This window comes from Dipodomys spectabilis, unplaced genomic scaffold (genome assembly GCF_019054845.1).
Source record: "Dipodomys spectabilis isolate Male_0828 unplaced genomic scaffold, ASM1905484v1 ptg000242l, whole genome shotgun sequence".
Classification (NCBI taxonomy): Eukaryota; Metazoa; Chordata; class Mammalia; order Rodentia; family Heteromyidae; genus Dipodomys; species Dipodomys spectabilis.
This window is the reverse complement of record NW_024870919.1, coordinates 6,371,484-6,388,575: the sequence shown is the minus strand read 5'-3', so window position 1 is coordinate 6,388,575 and position 17,092 is coordinate 6,371,484. Positions and strand designations below refer to the sequence as shown.

At 39.2% G+C, this 17,092-nt stretch overlaps 1 pseudogene; it reads right to left on the bottom strand.

The window, feature by feature from the left end:
* The window catches only part of LOC122124717, a 184,956-nt pseudogene that overhangs the window by 98,362 nt on the left and 69,502 nt on the right, over nucleotides 1-17,092 (bottom strand).

Here is a 17,092-nt window from a genome sequence, read left to right as displayed (position 1 = left end):
AGACTAGAAGGTATTTTATCAAAATATAATTGGTTATTATACCTAATATTTCAAAAGTATCTAAAGCCAAGAAGGTGAAAAAATTGTTCATATGCATGATTAACTAATGTCCTGGCCAGTCTACCATCCAACCAGGCAGGAATTTACACTACTGCATTTCTATCACCAAATATTTTCAGAGTTACAAGAGAAGTCTATATGTCTCTCCTCGATATTAGGCCTTAAATTGTTAATGTTTTAATCAAAGTGTTTCCTCTTGCTACTAGGCTGTAAATCTTCAAATGGTAAAGCTTTAGGTCCAACTCTACCAAACACTGAGGTAGAGATAATGAAATAATACATTAAATACTTTAAATAATTTGATACTCTAACCACAACAGAATATTGCAAAACGTGTGCCTTTTACTTATATATAGTTATACATTTTATATTTATATGTGCTGATATTTTAGTTCACACAGTGAAACTTACTAGAATTAATTGATAATTTGACAAATAAATAGGTATTTATTCCAATAAATGGAATTGGAATATAAATAATTAGGTTTAGAATACATATTAGAATATAAAAATATCAATGCAATATCTTTGGTATAAACTTGTGATACATTCTAATGTTCTTGGTCTTCTGAATTCACATTGCAAAAAAAATAGTTTTCCTCTAATCTATAAGGGATTTTACGCTGCTACTCTGTTTATTGTTTTAACTCACTGGTCCCAAACTGATTTTCTCCATATTTCTGAAGCATTCCTAATGATTATACACAAATTTTGCTGATATGATGTCTACAAGTATTATTCTTCTGCAGGACCCAAGGGTCCTAGGATCCCAGGTCCCAGTTATCCGCATCATCAGATAACAAGGGCAAGATTTCTCACCTAGGCCCATGCAACATGCCAACAGAAAGTAATTGAAAATCCATCTCAATTTCTCATTTCCTATAGTATTTCAGGACCGCAGCAGTAAGCAATTGTGAAATGCAAGACAACTTAAAATGAAAGATGAGATCACAATATCTGAGAGAAAGTACAGTAATTACAACTTTAAATTTACAGATGCCCAGCCCATATGAGTGAACAAGATCACAAATGTCACAAAATTATTTTTAATACCCCTCTCCTAATGATTACTGAAAGATTTCAGTCCAGTATAAGTAGGCCTAAAAATTGTTCTGGGAACGATAGATCCATAATTGGTCTACCAAGGCTAGGAAAACTTTACTTACAGGTCAATTATAATTCAGAAAAACATTAATTGAGAAGATCCTTAATGCTTCAAACTACTGGTACTACAGTAAATCTTGGTTCTGTAGTTTAAAAATGCTATCATTCTCAAGGCAATGATAACCTACCTTTAATCTCCTGAAAATATATTCTTTTTCAAAACTTTTTAAAATCACATTCACCAAAATAACATTTGACAAGTAAATGATACTTAGTGACATTACAAGTTTTACAAGTGTAAGGAGCAAGTTACAATAGAGTTGAATTATTTACCCAGCACTAAAGCCAAACACGTTCAACCATTCATTAAAGTGTAGAAATAGTACCCCCCAATATTTGTTTTGTTCAGTAGGTGCCTTCCAGAAATGTGTTAAATAGATCAGCCTCCCATAATTCAAACCCAAACACTAGCTAATAAAGTAAATTTCATCACTTAATAAGGTACATTTTAAAAAGTCACAAATAGTTGCCTTATCATATGTTGTTTTATGTTTTCCCTATCTGTCTAACATAGTATGAAATAAGACTTTAAATCTTGAATATGGGTACTCATCAGAGATGTGACAAATATAAAATCTGTCTTCTATTTCAATCAAATTCCTCTATAATAGTAAATTTTAGTTTTCTTCCTTTTCCAAAACTTATAGGTAGTAGAAAATATTATCCCATGTCAAATAAAATAATCACAAAACTTTGTACAAATCCATTCATAAAAACTGGTAGCTAGGAATATATTCTGAGCCATTTTTAAACTTTCTTATTGACTAAAGATTAATCTTCCAAATGAATGAGAATATTATCACATCTCCAGTCTTGTAAATTGTTATTGCAGATGAATGAAATATGGAAATATAAGCTGACATACGTTCAAGTATATGCAGGATTGAAACTCCATGGAATGTATATAAACCTTTCAAAGTATTAACAGATAGTTTAACAGAATGACTATCAGGAAGTTGAAACCAGAAAGGAATAATAGTAAAAACATAGAATGAATGAAAAATGGAACAAGGGGCAAGTACACCTAGAATACTCAATGTACACATGTGACAAAAGAAGTGGTAAATCTGAAATAAATCTTGGAGAAGGGGTTGGTTGAGAATGATAGAAGGAGTCAGCCTGACCCAGGAGCATTGGAAAATTAGATAGACATATTTATTGTAATACACTTGCACAACATTTTGAAATTCAGTTAAAAACATAACAAAAAACAAAAACACACAAAAATCACAAGCAAACAACAACCTCTAGATAGAATAAATATGACCTCTCAAAATTTTAAATATTTAATGAAGGGTAGTCTTGGGAAAAGCAAACAAAACTGTTCAAAGAGGGAAGTTTGGGGTAGCAGAGAATTTTGAACAGATTTAAATAGATTGTCTAAGGTTATAAATCACCTGCATCTGCTGCAAATATTTTCTTCTCTGAGTTCTCTTTCTCTGCACTGGATACTCCAGTCCTAAGCCACACTTGATAGCTTGTGAAGATAGATTGGAAGAAACAATATCAAGAACCCATTACAATACTGGAGACAGAACACTCCTCTATATTTTCTCTCATCTCTCTTCACTACTCTTTCATCATTCTTTTAAGTCAAGTGATTTTGAATTATATCTTTCCTTTTTGTTCTGGCAAAGTAATTAGTCAAACTAATTCACTAAATTTTATTTACCATTTTTTTCTATCATGCTGTTATCTTGTCCAAGAGAGTGCATTAAACTTTACCCTTTCATTTGGTTGCCACGAAAACCCAACATCTATATTAATGAGGACAAACTCTAATGTAAAACTTTGTCTCTGAAAAAACAGTCCAAGGAGCTGTGATCACAAATATTTAGCTATACTTTTTCTTTTACCGTGAAAGTCTTCTTGTGTTTAAAGTGCCCACAAAAATAAGGACTCCACCACTTTTTGACTCAATAACTTCTAACCTCAAAGATATATTTTGCTAACAAGATGCTTCAAGGAAACCGAAGAATACTCCACTTTTATCTTCTCTCTTAAGACTCTCCTTAGACTTGGAAAAAATTATGTGAAGTGAAGTAAGCCAAGCCCAAAGAAACATAGGTCCCATGGTTTCCCTTATTTGCAATAGTTAGTATATGTATGAGTCAAGCAGAAAAGGTCAGATAAGGTGATAGGAAAATGAACCCTAAGATATGTATTTAAATTTTTTTTATTTCATGCATTTGTTTCCAATGCATTTATAAGATTATTTCTTTGTTGTTTTGTATGTCCCTCCCCCACAGTATAACCCCTGCTTTCACTGTATTTGATGTCGGTATAATTTGTGGAGGGAAAGGGAAAAACAAGTCGTTTAAATAAGGATACAAGTTGGGCCATTGCAACAATGAGAAGTACAAGTTGACATGTCGAAAATGAATTTTACAACTTTGGTGGGGGCATGGGGGGGTGGGGGGAGGCTTGGGTGAGGGGGGAGTCTGGGAAGGGATGGGAAGGGGAAACAAAGGAGGAGGCTACAATGCTTGATAAGAAATGTACTCATTATCTTGCCATGTAATTGTAACCCCTCTGTACAGTTTTTTCACAATAAAAAAAGACTCCCCTTAGATACCATATGAGGAACAGTGAAGATATTTTTTGTAAAATTATTTCAATAGACGGAAGTGGCACTGTAGCTCAAGTGGTAGAGCACTTGCCTTGAGCTGAAGAGTTGAGGGACAGCGCCCAGGCCCAGAGTTCAAGCCCCATGACCGACAAGAAAAAAAAATTATTTCAATAGATTATTTTTCTCTTGGTCTTGCATTTGCTCAACAAGATGTATGGAGAAGAATAGAGTTAAATCATCCATACCTTGTGACAGTGTCTCTTACAACAGACAATAATTCTTTGTCCTACTTCTATGTTCTCCTCTTAGCTCTTGCCTGATTTCCAATTAATCACAGCTTCTTGGCTTCAAGTCTAGTGAAGCTGAAGGACTATAAGGCATCCCCCACTGCTACTTCATCTTGGTTTTTCTTTTTAAACTTTTTTATTTGGATGTGGAATTTATTTTCATGTCTTCACTCAATCTGTTCTGCATTGTAGTGAGCCAAATAGGCTCTGTAAAATCACTTTAGGTAGCAAAAATATTAACACAATCTATTTCAAAAAGTTTTGGAATCCCTCTACTGCTGAAATTAATACGCTTAGCCAGAGCTTCTAAGAATGTGTTTTCTTATTTGCTCAATTATTTTCTGATCCCAAAACTTTTTGGCTTATGTAATAAGAGAAGTCTTCACTATGTCATGTTAATAAGGATATTATATTTTGTGAGCTACTTAGAAATGAGAAATCCTTGGTTTAAGATATCCAATCAGATTTTTTTTCTTTGTTTCAGTGCTTCACATGCAAAGACATTGTGGAAAGTATTTTAATCAGAAAAGTGTATACCCAATACCTGCTTTCATTGTGGAGGGAACTTTCTCCCTAAATATTTTGACCCAAATTATTTTTTTTTCAGAGAATTACTGTTTGATAATTAAAGGTCAATTCATAAATTTTGATGCCTTTTTAAAAATAAATTTGAATTTAAATTCCAGTACATTGTTTCACAGTGAGAATATGTTTTCTGGGTAAGGACAATTCTCACGGGAACCTACAGGATTTATAGCAAGGTTTGTGAGGTTTGTTTGTTTACTGTGAAAATGAGCCATCTTCACCCACATTGCTCCCTCTCAGCTTAGTCTCCATGGATTTCTTTGCATGAAAGCCTATTTTCCCAGGCAATTTTAAATTTTCTTAATAAGCTAAGTTGTTAAAAAGTTTAAACAGTTAAAATTTACCTATCACAATTTTTAAACTGTTTTGAAATTCCTTTATCAGAATTGCGAATTCACCAATCCTAATTCCACCTTTACCATCAAAAACACTTAACATATTGTTGTCATGATAAAGTGTCGGTGAAAATATTATTTTCCAGTGGTTTTGTCATGCATATATATGATCATATAAGCTGATGCTGAGCAAAATGAACTCCAAGATATGGAAACAGATATTATTTGCAGTTGCTGTTTTTAATATACTATGTGATTTCTATTTTCTTTGGGGTTTTCCCTTATGGTTTATCCCCTGCTGTATTTGATTTTGATACCCTGTGTATTGTGTATACCTTTACCTTAATTAGGGAAGGGAAGATGAACAACAAAATGGCGAGACAAGACAATATGTTGAAAATGTACATTACAACTTTTGAGGGGTTTGGATGTGAAGGAAAACTGTGAGAAAAATGAGAGAGGGGTAACTATTTTGAAAAGTTATGTATTCACTACCTTACAATTACTGCAACCCCACTGTACATCACTTTGACAATAAAATTAAATTTAAAAAATAAGCTGCATAAAATATAATTTCACTGTATTGGTATAGTACATATTATTCTTTGTGTAGTAACTTTTTAAAAATCAACACTATTTGGCATCTAATTTGAATTAATTACCCCTTTTTAATCAGAGGACCATCAACTTGAATCCAACTAGACAATATTTTCACAATATACTTGCCATTATTTTGAAAAAAGAATAAGTTTATTATTTTCTCATACCAAAACCAAAAACATTGTAATTCTATAGAAACCCATAAATTTTGAAAGAAAATGTATTGCTAAGAGGAGAGAATATATGTGTTCTTCAAAATTCCTATGACTGATAACTACTCATTTTCAAATTCTGAACTTACCATTTCTGTTTGCATGTTATGAAATTCTGCAATAAATGCAGTTTCCAATGGGATGTTACAGATTGAGAAGTCAACAGAAAAATAGCCACATTGTGGTTGAGGATAAAACAATGAAGCATCTTAATAATTAATTCTTCAAGAGTAAGCAATTGTTTATCAGATTAAGCTATTATTTCTATGATCATCAATCCCAAGATTTATGCCATAAATCATCCAAGCCCAACAGTTTCCAACATGTAGTGTGCACCTCAAAATTCCCTTAATTCACATCATGAATAGCTTATCTCTATTGTGAAAAAATACTACACCTCTGCTAATGTGTTGCCCTCCGTGTTCTGGAAAGAACACCACAATAAACTGGGCTGTATCATTTTTCCACCAGTGGTATTCTTGAGATCAAAATACTTGCAAATATTATTTATATTTATTCTTTTTAAACTATCATAGATATTCAGGATGTTAAGATCAGAAGAGTACAGTTCAAAGCCCACCCAGGCCGGAATGTTCCCTAGATTCTTATGTCCAATAAACTTCTCAGAAAAAGCCAGACATAAGTGGCACTGAAATTGAAGTGGGAGGGCAGGAGCCTTGAGCATAAACAGGCTCAGAGACAGTGTCCAGGCCCAGAGTTCAAGCCGTAGGACAAACCAATAAAACAAAAACTAAAACAAACCCCAAACCTAAGCATTTTTTTTCATAGTACACAAAGGTACCTAATTAAGGAAATTGCTTCCTGTGTTACATGCAGGTAGAAGAAAGAAGATGTCACAAAATTATTCTCTTTATAGCATGTTATACCACAGCCTCAAAAATTGCTGTCTTTCTAAATTGATAAATTTATATAATCTATTTGTTGGCAACTCTGTCTATATTATTCACATTATCATTTCATACATGAACTGTTAGAATTATCTGTTAACTAAGTTCTAATTACAACTCACTTGAAAGAATATTCTACGCAAATAGAATGCAAGAATCATTTGTGAATTTGTCAATTAAACCCTCTATTAAAAAGAATTTTGTAGTATCCTATAGAATATGAAATTAAAGACATTTAATTTAAATCTAAATTCTAATTTAGCAAGATCTACAAAGTCCTACATTAGTCAAACTTTGCTTTTTCTCTGGGCTTAAGCTTTTGTAATCCTTCATTAATTCTTTGGAATCCAACAGAATTATGATAACTTTGGATGGGAATTTTGCATGGAAATAATGAGCTATTTGTAATGAAGAGAGCATTTAAAACACAACTGAGGATTATATATGAGTTGCATTGCAGTAGGAAACTTGACTTCTCAAATCATAGTGACAAAATTAGCCCAAACTTCCAACTGTGCACTCCTTTCTTGTTTGGTTTGTTTTATTAAGACAAAATTATATTACCTGGTCCAAGGAAGCTATCACTATGTAATTCCACTCTCTAATCTCCTGTCTTAGTCTGAGTGCTAGAATTCTAGTCTTGTATCACACTGCCTTGGCATAGTTTCTTGGTTTATTTAATCTAGATACAGACTAGCAATTCTGAACTTCTCCAGTGATACTATCCACTAGACTTCTCAGACTGTTCATGTACTATTTTCAAAGATGTTCTAACATTTGGCACAGGATACGAACATTTTCAAATGCACCTGCGGGGTCTCTGATTCATTCCTCCATGGATCTGATCCCCTTAATAAGGATTACTTGACTCTCTTACTATTTCTGGTCCCAACATAGATAATATTCTCAAACTTTTTTGAAGAAAGTTCACTTGAAGACTTTCTAATTTTAAAAATTATCACTTGATTCTAGTCTTACTCAGGACATATTTTCTATTGTTTTCTAACTTTTCTACATATTCTGAGAGTTGCTTCATTTGTGTATTTGTGTGTGCACATATAAGTGCCTCTGTGTGTATGTATATTTTAATATGTATGTATGCAAAAGCCTCAAGCTCTTATTCATCATTCTTGCTCATGACTCATATTCCATCACCTAAGCCATTTGTCCAATCCAGCTTTTGGCTGGTTAATTATAGATAGTGTCTCAAAAACTGGTCTGCCCAGGCTGGATGTAAACTGAACTTCCCAGACTCCTTTCCATTCTTAGGTTTTATTTATCCCGTAGAATCAACTTTTAAACTTCAAACATTTTTATGAGTGTAAAGTCTATACTGCAGCCCAGATTTTTAACTCAAGAATCCATATAAAGATAGATGAACATACACATTACATATGCTGAGTGTACACTGTTAGTAATGTGATCCTAAGCTGGGTGGTGGTGAGATCTGAGGACTGGGGTTCAAAGCCAGCCCAGGTAGAAAAGTCCCCGAGACTCTTTTCTCCAATTAACTGAAGAAAACTGGAAGCAGCACTGTGGCTCAAGTGGTAGAGCATTAGCCTGGAGTGGAATAGCAGAGGGACAGTGCCCAGGCCCAGAGTTCAATTGCCAAGATGACCACCAACAAAAAATTATATAAGTAAAGGATAGGAAAAGAAATGTCATCTTAGCCACCAGTTCATTGCTAGTATAATCCCTGCTCTCTCGAGATGGACGTTTTTTTCCAGTTAAGTCCATGCTCTTATATCTGACTTGCATTGGAAGCAGAATTATACTTCCATTCTTCTTTCTACAAAGTTGATTTATTAGCAAGCATGATTTAGAAAGGGAGTGCCCTCATAATTCGTGTGCCACCTGGGAGTAATGTTTTCTCTATATCACTCCCATAAATCGAAATACTGGACTTGGCTTTATTGTTTCAATGTTGTCTTATTTGTAGAGTCTTTTATAGTATACTGACCCCTTATACTTAAACACAGAACTTCTTTATCTCCTATTATTGCTATTGTTTCCCTTACTGTTAATGCATGTACACTTGGGAAATAATGCGCAACACATACACTCAAAAAAAGAATGATCTGAGAGCCTTCTTCCCATTTAAAATTTGCCTTAATTTACAGAGAACTTACAAAGTTTGAACTCAATATACTCATGGATAATGTATTTATATGCAACATAAATTTCATATTTTCTCTTTACTAAGTTATCTCTGAAAAACGTGTTACCTCAGGTCCAAAGGTGTTCTTGTGTTATTTCAGTGAAGCCAGAAAACATTCATGATAACTCAGGCAGCACCATCTATTGTTACTGGAGGTAACTGCTACTGGATGTGGAAACTGATCCCAGGAAAGGAAATGAACATAGAGGAATGACAAAGTTCATGTTAACTTGTGCTTTCCTTTTTACTGTACAAGAAAAGAATCCCAAGGATTGAAGGAAACTCTGTCCCTGACTTTTTTGACTGTGTTCTCTACTCATATAAAACTTTTCTGTAAAATTGTAGTTGAGAGGATTACAAAAAGAAATAATGTGCCATGTGAAGTCCAGCATAGAACAAAAGGAAATAACATTGTTTTAAAAGGGTTCTACAGCAAAGAAACAAAGACATGGAGGTTTTAAAGTGTCTTATGGATGGATGTTTCACCCCTGAGATGATTCTCTTGTTGCAGGAGCCATTGATCAATTCCTTTAGTCTGGTCCTGAGTTCTCCAGAGCAATGAAGATTCCAAAAAAGCAGGATCCAGTGAGTATGATAAGTAAAAGTAGCCTCTTCTCAGACTAGTGCACCTTTAAGGAGGGTCTCAAAGAAATATCTGGGATTTTTTTCTTTGTTTGTTCGTTTGGTTTGTGCTAGTTCTGGGGCTTGACCCAGAGGCTGGAGCCTGTCCCTGAACAATTGTCTTTCCTGCACACCTGCCCCCAAAGCTAGCACACTACTGCTTGAGCCAAAATTCCACTTCTGGTTTTTTGGTGTTTAATTAGAGATAAGAGGTTGACAGACTCTCCTGCCTGGATTGGCATTGAACTAAGATATTAAGACAGCTAAGTGACATCAACTGTATAGATTTCTCTTTTGAAACAAGAAATATTAGATGAAGTTTATTATAAACCTAATATTTGACAATTTTTAAAAAAAGACTATGTCCAGAAAAAAAAAGCTATAACTTAAGTAACTCAGCAGAAGTAGGTGTACTGAATCATTTTAGAATTATTTTTTCTGCTTGGGAAGATCTTGTCGTTCCTTTGGGGAAAATTTAAAGTCATATTTCACTTTTTTTGTTGGTTGTGGGGCTTGAACTCTGATCCTGGGTGCTATCCCTATGCTCTTCAGCTCAAGTTGAGTGATCTACCACTTTAGCTAAAGCACCACTTCCAGGTTTCTGGAGGTTAATTAAAGATAAGGATCTCTTGGACTGTCCTGACCAGGCTGGCTGTGAACCACAATTCTCAGATCCCAACTTCCTGAGTAGTCAGGATTATAGGCATGAACCACCAGGACCTGGCTCATATTTGCATTTATGTGCACTGAATGACACTATGTAGCCAAAGAATGAAAATTTGAACCTAATGATGACATTGCAGCTTTTCAGAAAATTTGAATTAGCAATAAATATATTCTCTTTTTGCCATTTTGTTACATTAATGACTCAACCTATGGGACCCTTACATTAGCATCCTCTGCCATTTGTATAGGTGTGTTGGGTCTTCGTCCATCCCACGAAAGATGGACAGGGTGGAGGAAAGGTAAGTGTGGCGCTCACCTGTTCCCCAGCCTCCCTCAGCCCAGGAGACAATCAGACACAGCAGGGAGCCAAATCCAGCAGGTAGAAAACTCCTTTATTAACAGAGAGCCGCCCTTTTTAAAGCCAAAAAGGGCGGGTGGCATGGCAAGGGAGGAAGAGGAACCAATCACTGTCAAGGTCACACCCTATCATGCACCTAAGCCTACAAGGGCTGGTTAGGCCCTGATCGGAAGGTCAATTGGGCTCTGCCCACTCTACTCTCTCCCAGTGCCATCTTTGCTGCCCATGTGCTCTACAGATTCCCCCTTTTTTTTGTTTTAATGGCAGACCCAACTCCCAGTTAGTTATGCTTTTCCCTACTCTGTAAAGGTTGTTTTAACAGGATTACATTGGTAGGGATAGCATTGGCTACACAGGGGGTTCCAGGCAAGTCTGGGGGTCGAGATTCGACAGACAAGGATAGGGAGGGCCCTTTTGCATGATCCAAGAGCCCGTCCCAGTTACCTCACATCCCCACCTAGCACAGTAATAAACATTAGTCCCACCACAGTTAGAAATGTCCGAAGCAGTTCAATTAATTCCTGGGCACCTGGTGTCTCTTAAGTAAGCCAGTTCTTTGTACGTGCCTTTAAGCTAGCACAGGGGTAAAGATGACCTTTGAGCTTTACTGTCAGCTCCCAATGGCTCACAACATCATCTCCCCCCCCCCCCCCGTCTTTGTTTAAAGAAGTGAACCCACCTGTCTTAGGTTGGGTGGATTGCCTTGTCTGCATTACCCGTCATCGGGAACTTCTTCAGAGAGAAGCTGAAGGCCCTATCTTAGGTTGCTCAGACTGACACACCCTCTTACCCATCTCTGGTTGCGATTCCTCTTGGGGGGGGGGGGGGAAATTCATTCATTTGGAGCTTGATAACTGGCTGGCTAAGCTCATGAGAGTTTTGTAGTGCACATATAATGCAAGGAAGGCATAGAAAAAACCATCAGCAAAAGCATTACTAAGCTAGGAAATGTCACTACTAGCCCTTTAACACTAGTGAAGGATGGGATAGCAGTCTTTGCCACTTCAGAGTGCAGAGGTGGGGATTTTTTAATCCAGCAATTTGCCTGTGGGGTTGGACAAGATCTAAACTGGAAGCATAACAAAAGGTGGTTGTTTAACAATAAGTATGGATTCAATGCCACTATATAAGCAATTAGTAAAAGAACAATTAAAACAGGTGACATTAAAATAATTAACTCCTACAAAAATATTAAAGTCCATAAGGTGGTGATAAAATGAAGGTCAGGCCACCAGGTCAAAGGGACAGCTTCTTTTGTGGTGCTATTGACGATTTCTGCATTGCCAGCGTTGGTCACTGCCCAGGTCACCTGTTGAGGTTGATGCAGATTCCATAGGACCGTTCCCAGGATTGGGAGAGTCAGGATAGCCAACAGCTGGAGTATCGCCATCTGCAATTGTTATCGAACACAAGAGCTTCTCAAGGGCTGGTTGCCCTTGGGGATGGTTACTAATTGTCTTTCTGTCTTTTCTCTTTAAAACACAAGCCTCGACCATGGCCGTTTTTCTTTCCTTATTGGTTAGCTTATTCTTAGGCATCCTCTTGTATAGAGGATATGGGTAAAAATGTAAGGTTCCTGGCAGGGATCCAAATGGGGGCTGTCTCCCCTATGGGATAAACGTATCCAAATCCCCTGCCCATAGTAACTGGGGGGTCAGGTCCTCTCCATTGTTGTGTCAAGGGGTCCTTCCACCTGACTTTCACTTGGGGCTTCGGGTTTAGTTGTCCCCAGTGCTTCTGAAATCTGGATTAAGTTGCCTCTTTTGAAAAATTTAAAATGTTAATGGTAAACAAAGCTCTCTGTAAATGTATATGGGGGCTAACTCCCCCTTTTTTGTTTTATAGGCTATCAGAATACAAATTAAATGGTTTTTGAATGCCCTGAAGGGCCATAATTATGACCAGCATTTCTTTATATTGTGCTGACCCTTGACAAGGTTGAAATCTTTGTTGGCTCGGAGTCTTTTGTTGCTCCTCAAAGGCTGCATATGTAAAGCCTACCTTACCTCCATCAGTAAAAACATGGAGGGTGCCAGGAATAGGCGTAGAAGAAAATAGAGATGGCATTTTGAGGGGAAGTCGCCATAAAATGACAGTCCATTTGGATGGCCCATAATGGCAGTCAATTTGGCCTAGAAACCCCTCCAAGGAGAGAGCAAGACGAGCATTGGCTCGAGTGAGCCACTCAACATATGCCATCCGAAAAGGAAAAACAATGGAGTGAGGGTCAAGGCCATAATGTCTTTGGGCTTGCGTCCTTCCCTTCACAATATCATCTGCAAGTTGGTCTGCTTGAGAGTACACTCGAGGTTTGCCTCCCAGGGGAATATGAACCCACTCTAATGGCTCCCCACTTTGAGTTAAAACTGCAGAAATTAACGTGACACCTGCAAACAACCAAAGGGAAAAATGGTCTCACTAATAGAATACCTCTTTAGAGAAAATTTATCCAGGGCTTTTTGGAGCTGCAAAAATATTGCCCTATGGCTGTCTGTAATTGTAATAACTTCTTGTGGCGTCCTGTCTTTTAACAGGGCAAATAAGGGCACAAGACTATCTTTAGGGACAGAAACCCATAGCAACAGCCACTTGATTTCCCCTAAAAGACTCTGCAGTTGGGTTAAGGTCAGAAAGGCTGGAATATCCAGCAAAGGCTTAAGGGGGCTGGCCTGATTCAAGGTAAAGTGGGTCCCAAGCACCTTAAAAGGAGCTACCTTTTTGAATTTGATTAAGGGCTATGGTAAAAACCCCTTTTTTAAAATATGGCAAGAACCTGGGCCAGAAGGCCCTCCAGGCAGCTCGGGTCTCGGTGCCCCAGAATTATATCATCCATTTAGGCATAGGCAAGGGAGGTATCTGAACCCAGCACAGGCCCTAAAATTGTGGCCAAGTATTGTTGGCAGAAGGCCGGGCTATTGGCCATTCCCTGTGGCAGCACTGTCCATTCCAACCTCCGATCAGGCTGGGAAAAATTAAGAGGAGGTATAGAGAAAGCAAACTTCTCACAGTCATCTGGATGCAGAGGGATAGAAAAAAAAAATCTTTAATATCAATCACAACCAGGGTATATTCTGAAGATATAGCAGGAGTCCAGGGCATGCCTCTTAGGGGTGTTCCTACTAGCTCCATCCTTTCATTTACCTTAGGTAGGTCTTGGAGCATATGCCAAGCCCGGAGGCTTTTTGAATAACAAATATGGGTGTGCTCCAAGGACTTATGGAAGGGCGAATATGTCCTAGGTTTATTTGTTCCTCCACCAGAAGGTGGAAGGCTTCAAGTTTAGGTTTGGTCAATGGCCACTGCTCCACCCAGATTGGGCTTCCCGGCTTCCACCTAATGGGAGGTACTCGGCGGGCAGTGGCCTTTAAGATTGGCGGTGCACCTGAGCGGGTCCCATATGTTCTTCTCTGTAATTATGAAAGTTTAAAAAATCCCTTTCCTTAACTCCTTCTAGATCCTGTTTAAGCCTTTATGCTTCTTCCCCATCCAGGATATCATCATAGGATGCTCGATGGTCTGTAGTGATCACGGCATCCATTTGTCTTAGCATGTCTTGCCCTAGTAAATTGGCAGTGAGGTTCTTTGCCACTAAAGGGTGTATCTTTCCCTGTTCTCCATCTCGGCTAGTCAATGTCATAAGGGCAACCATTTCTTTGGACTGGGAGTTGCACCCTACCCCCAATGTCTGGGGCCCAGGTGCAAGCTTCCAGTCCAAGGGCACTTCCTCCTCCCTGAGTATGGTTCGGTCTGCCCCAGTGTCAATTAAGCTGTGAAACCTCTTTCTGCATATGATAATACTCATTTTAGGGTGGAGTCCATCCACCAGGGGGACGGTCCAATCGGCCTGGGCTGCCCTGCCACGAGGCTGCCTGGGCCTCACAGCAGTGGGGGTTACTCCTTGAGTTAACAGGGCTAGAGGATGCCCCTCCCCAAGTTAAAAGGCTTCCCATCTAAATCAAACTTGTATCCCTCCCTGCCCCTAGGGCAGGGTATAGAGGGCGGTTTACCAACGGGCCAGTTGGCGGGGGATTGTTGTAAACAATCCCTCTTAAAGTGCCCCTCCTGCCCACATTTAAAACAAGTCCCTCTCCCCTATGCTCTTGGGGTTCCTTGGCCCTGGGCTGCCAGCGCCTGAGTAATAGCTTCAGTCATTGCAGATGTCTGAGCCTGTAAAGCTAAAGCTAGTGATTGGGACTGGTGCTGTTGCATTCCCCCATCCTGTGAGGCCACCACCCATCTACTCAGGGAACTCTCTCTCAATCCTGTGCAGGCCATGCGGTGGTGTGCATTCATCCCTTCCCAGACCAGCAGCTTTACAAACTGATCTCGGAGGTTCCCTGCCCATAGCTTGCAGTGAATGCTCTGTTGGACTTGGTCTATGAAATCAAGTAGAGGCTCACCCAGTTTTTGTCTCACTCCTGCCATGGGGGACTCAGTAGGCCCATCAATCCAGTTTGTACCATGCGGCAAGTCCTGCCTGCCTCACCTGGTCATGGTACAGGCCAGGTATTTTGGCCTGTTGGATGCTGGTGGAGTAGGCTTCCCCCGTCCCTGCTAACATGACATAAGTAATAGGTATTGTGGGTTGAGCCTGCCAGTTACTCTCCGCTCCCACTCTGCATTCCTCCTTAAAGAAAGCACACCATTTAATAAACTGAGAACTAGTTAGAATGACTTTGGCCACATCCATCCCGTCCTTAGGGACACATGGGTGATAAGCAATGTCCTGTAATAGGGTCTGGGCCAAGGAGAGTTTGGGCCATCCTCTGCCACCGCTTTGCGGTGCTCTTTAAGATCCTTAGCTTCCCATGGATACCATTCCAAGGGCCTGTTAGCTCCTGGTGCCAGATTGACCAGATAAACTTGGGGAAGTGAATCCTGTGGCCTAGAGTCTGGGCTCTTGAGTGGCCCTGCCTTTCCAGAGGAGGTCTCCGAGTAGATTACTTTCCCAGCCCTCGGCCCCTCCATGGAAGGTTGGTAGGGGTCTGGGTCTTGCAAGTCCCTCTTGCAGGTCTTGTAGGGCGCCATACCTCCCCTCCATTTGGGGGAATGGGGAAGGGGCCTAGGACCATCAGTATCAGCTGGGTCAGAGGGGGTAACTTTTACTCGTTTTGACTTCCACGTGCACGTTTCAGTGTGTTCTCGATCGGATTTGACACATTCCTTTTCCTTCTCACTTCCCAAGTCCTCCTGTACTCCTTCTAGGCCTAATGTTGCCTCCTCCTCCTTTTCTGTGATATAACATTATCCATATTTAGGGTTTCACTTACCCCAAGAGACCGCTTAGCCTCAGCTGATATCTTTTCCTTTTGTGCCTCACGTTGGGCGCCAGATGTTGGGTCTTCGAATATCCCACGAAAGACGGACGGGTCCGAGGAAAGGTAAGTGGGGCGCTCACCTGTTCCCCAGCCTCCCTCAGCCCAGGAGACAATCAGACACAGCGGGAAGCCAAATACAGCAGGTAGAACACTCATTTATAAACAGAGAGCAGCCCTTTTTAAAGTCAAAAAAGGCAGGTGGCATGGCAAGGGAGGAAGAGGAACCAATCACTGTCAAGGTCACACCCTATCATGCACCTAAGCCTTCACTGGCTGGTTAGGCACTGATCAGAAGGTCAACTGTGCTCTGCCCACTCTCTCTCCCAGCACCATCTTTGCTGCCCATGTGTTCTACATAGGTGTATTTAGTATCAGGAAATTTTCATAGAGAAATACAAAAAGACTGAGATTTTTAGAAAGCAAAGGAGATCAGGTATGAAAAAATAGCATAGAAGGAGATACATGTAGCACACAGAGATTAAGAACTAGCCTAAGAAATTTAGAATGCTAAAGGCAATGAGGAATAAGCCTAGTTGATAACTAGTTCTTCAATAACCAAAAATGGTCCTCTAGAAAAGTTTCTGTTATACCTTAGTTACTATCATTTATTCCTTCTCTTCTGTCACAACTCTGCCTTTTTGGTGTCATGACTGACCAAAAACATTTCCAAATATCACTTAGACTACCCTTCTCTTTGTGATTAGCAGTCACCACACAAAATCCCGGAATCTTTGAATTTCGAGAATTCATCTTCACGTGACATCTAAGCACATTCCTGGCATTAATTTCTGTGACCAAATGAACAAAACTTTTTTTTCAACACTGTATCCTAATATAAGTAAAGCCTATGAATTAGGGACTATTGTCAGGTGTCAGAATGGAAGGAACAATTCTATATTCCAAGTATGGGTTCTTTATTTTGCATTTACTAACCAATTTTATTTTTGCCAGACCAGAGGCTTAAACTCAGGGATACGGAATTATTCCTCACCTTTTTTTTTTTTTTCCTCAAGGCGAGACAGCTCCTGACCCACAGACCAGACCAGCTCCAGAATGAGAGAGCCAACTTGGGTTCCAGCCACATGGGGATGCTTTGCCACCTCCTCCAGCACCCATTCAACCAGTTCCTGTGAGAGAGAGAGAGAAAGAAAGAATTACACGTAAGTCTGGTGCCGGTGGCTCAGAACTCTAATCCTAACTACACAGGAAGCTGAGATATAAGGATCATGGTTCATACCAGCCCAGGCAGGA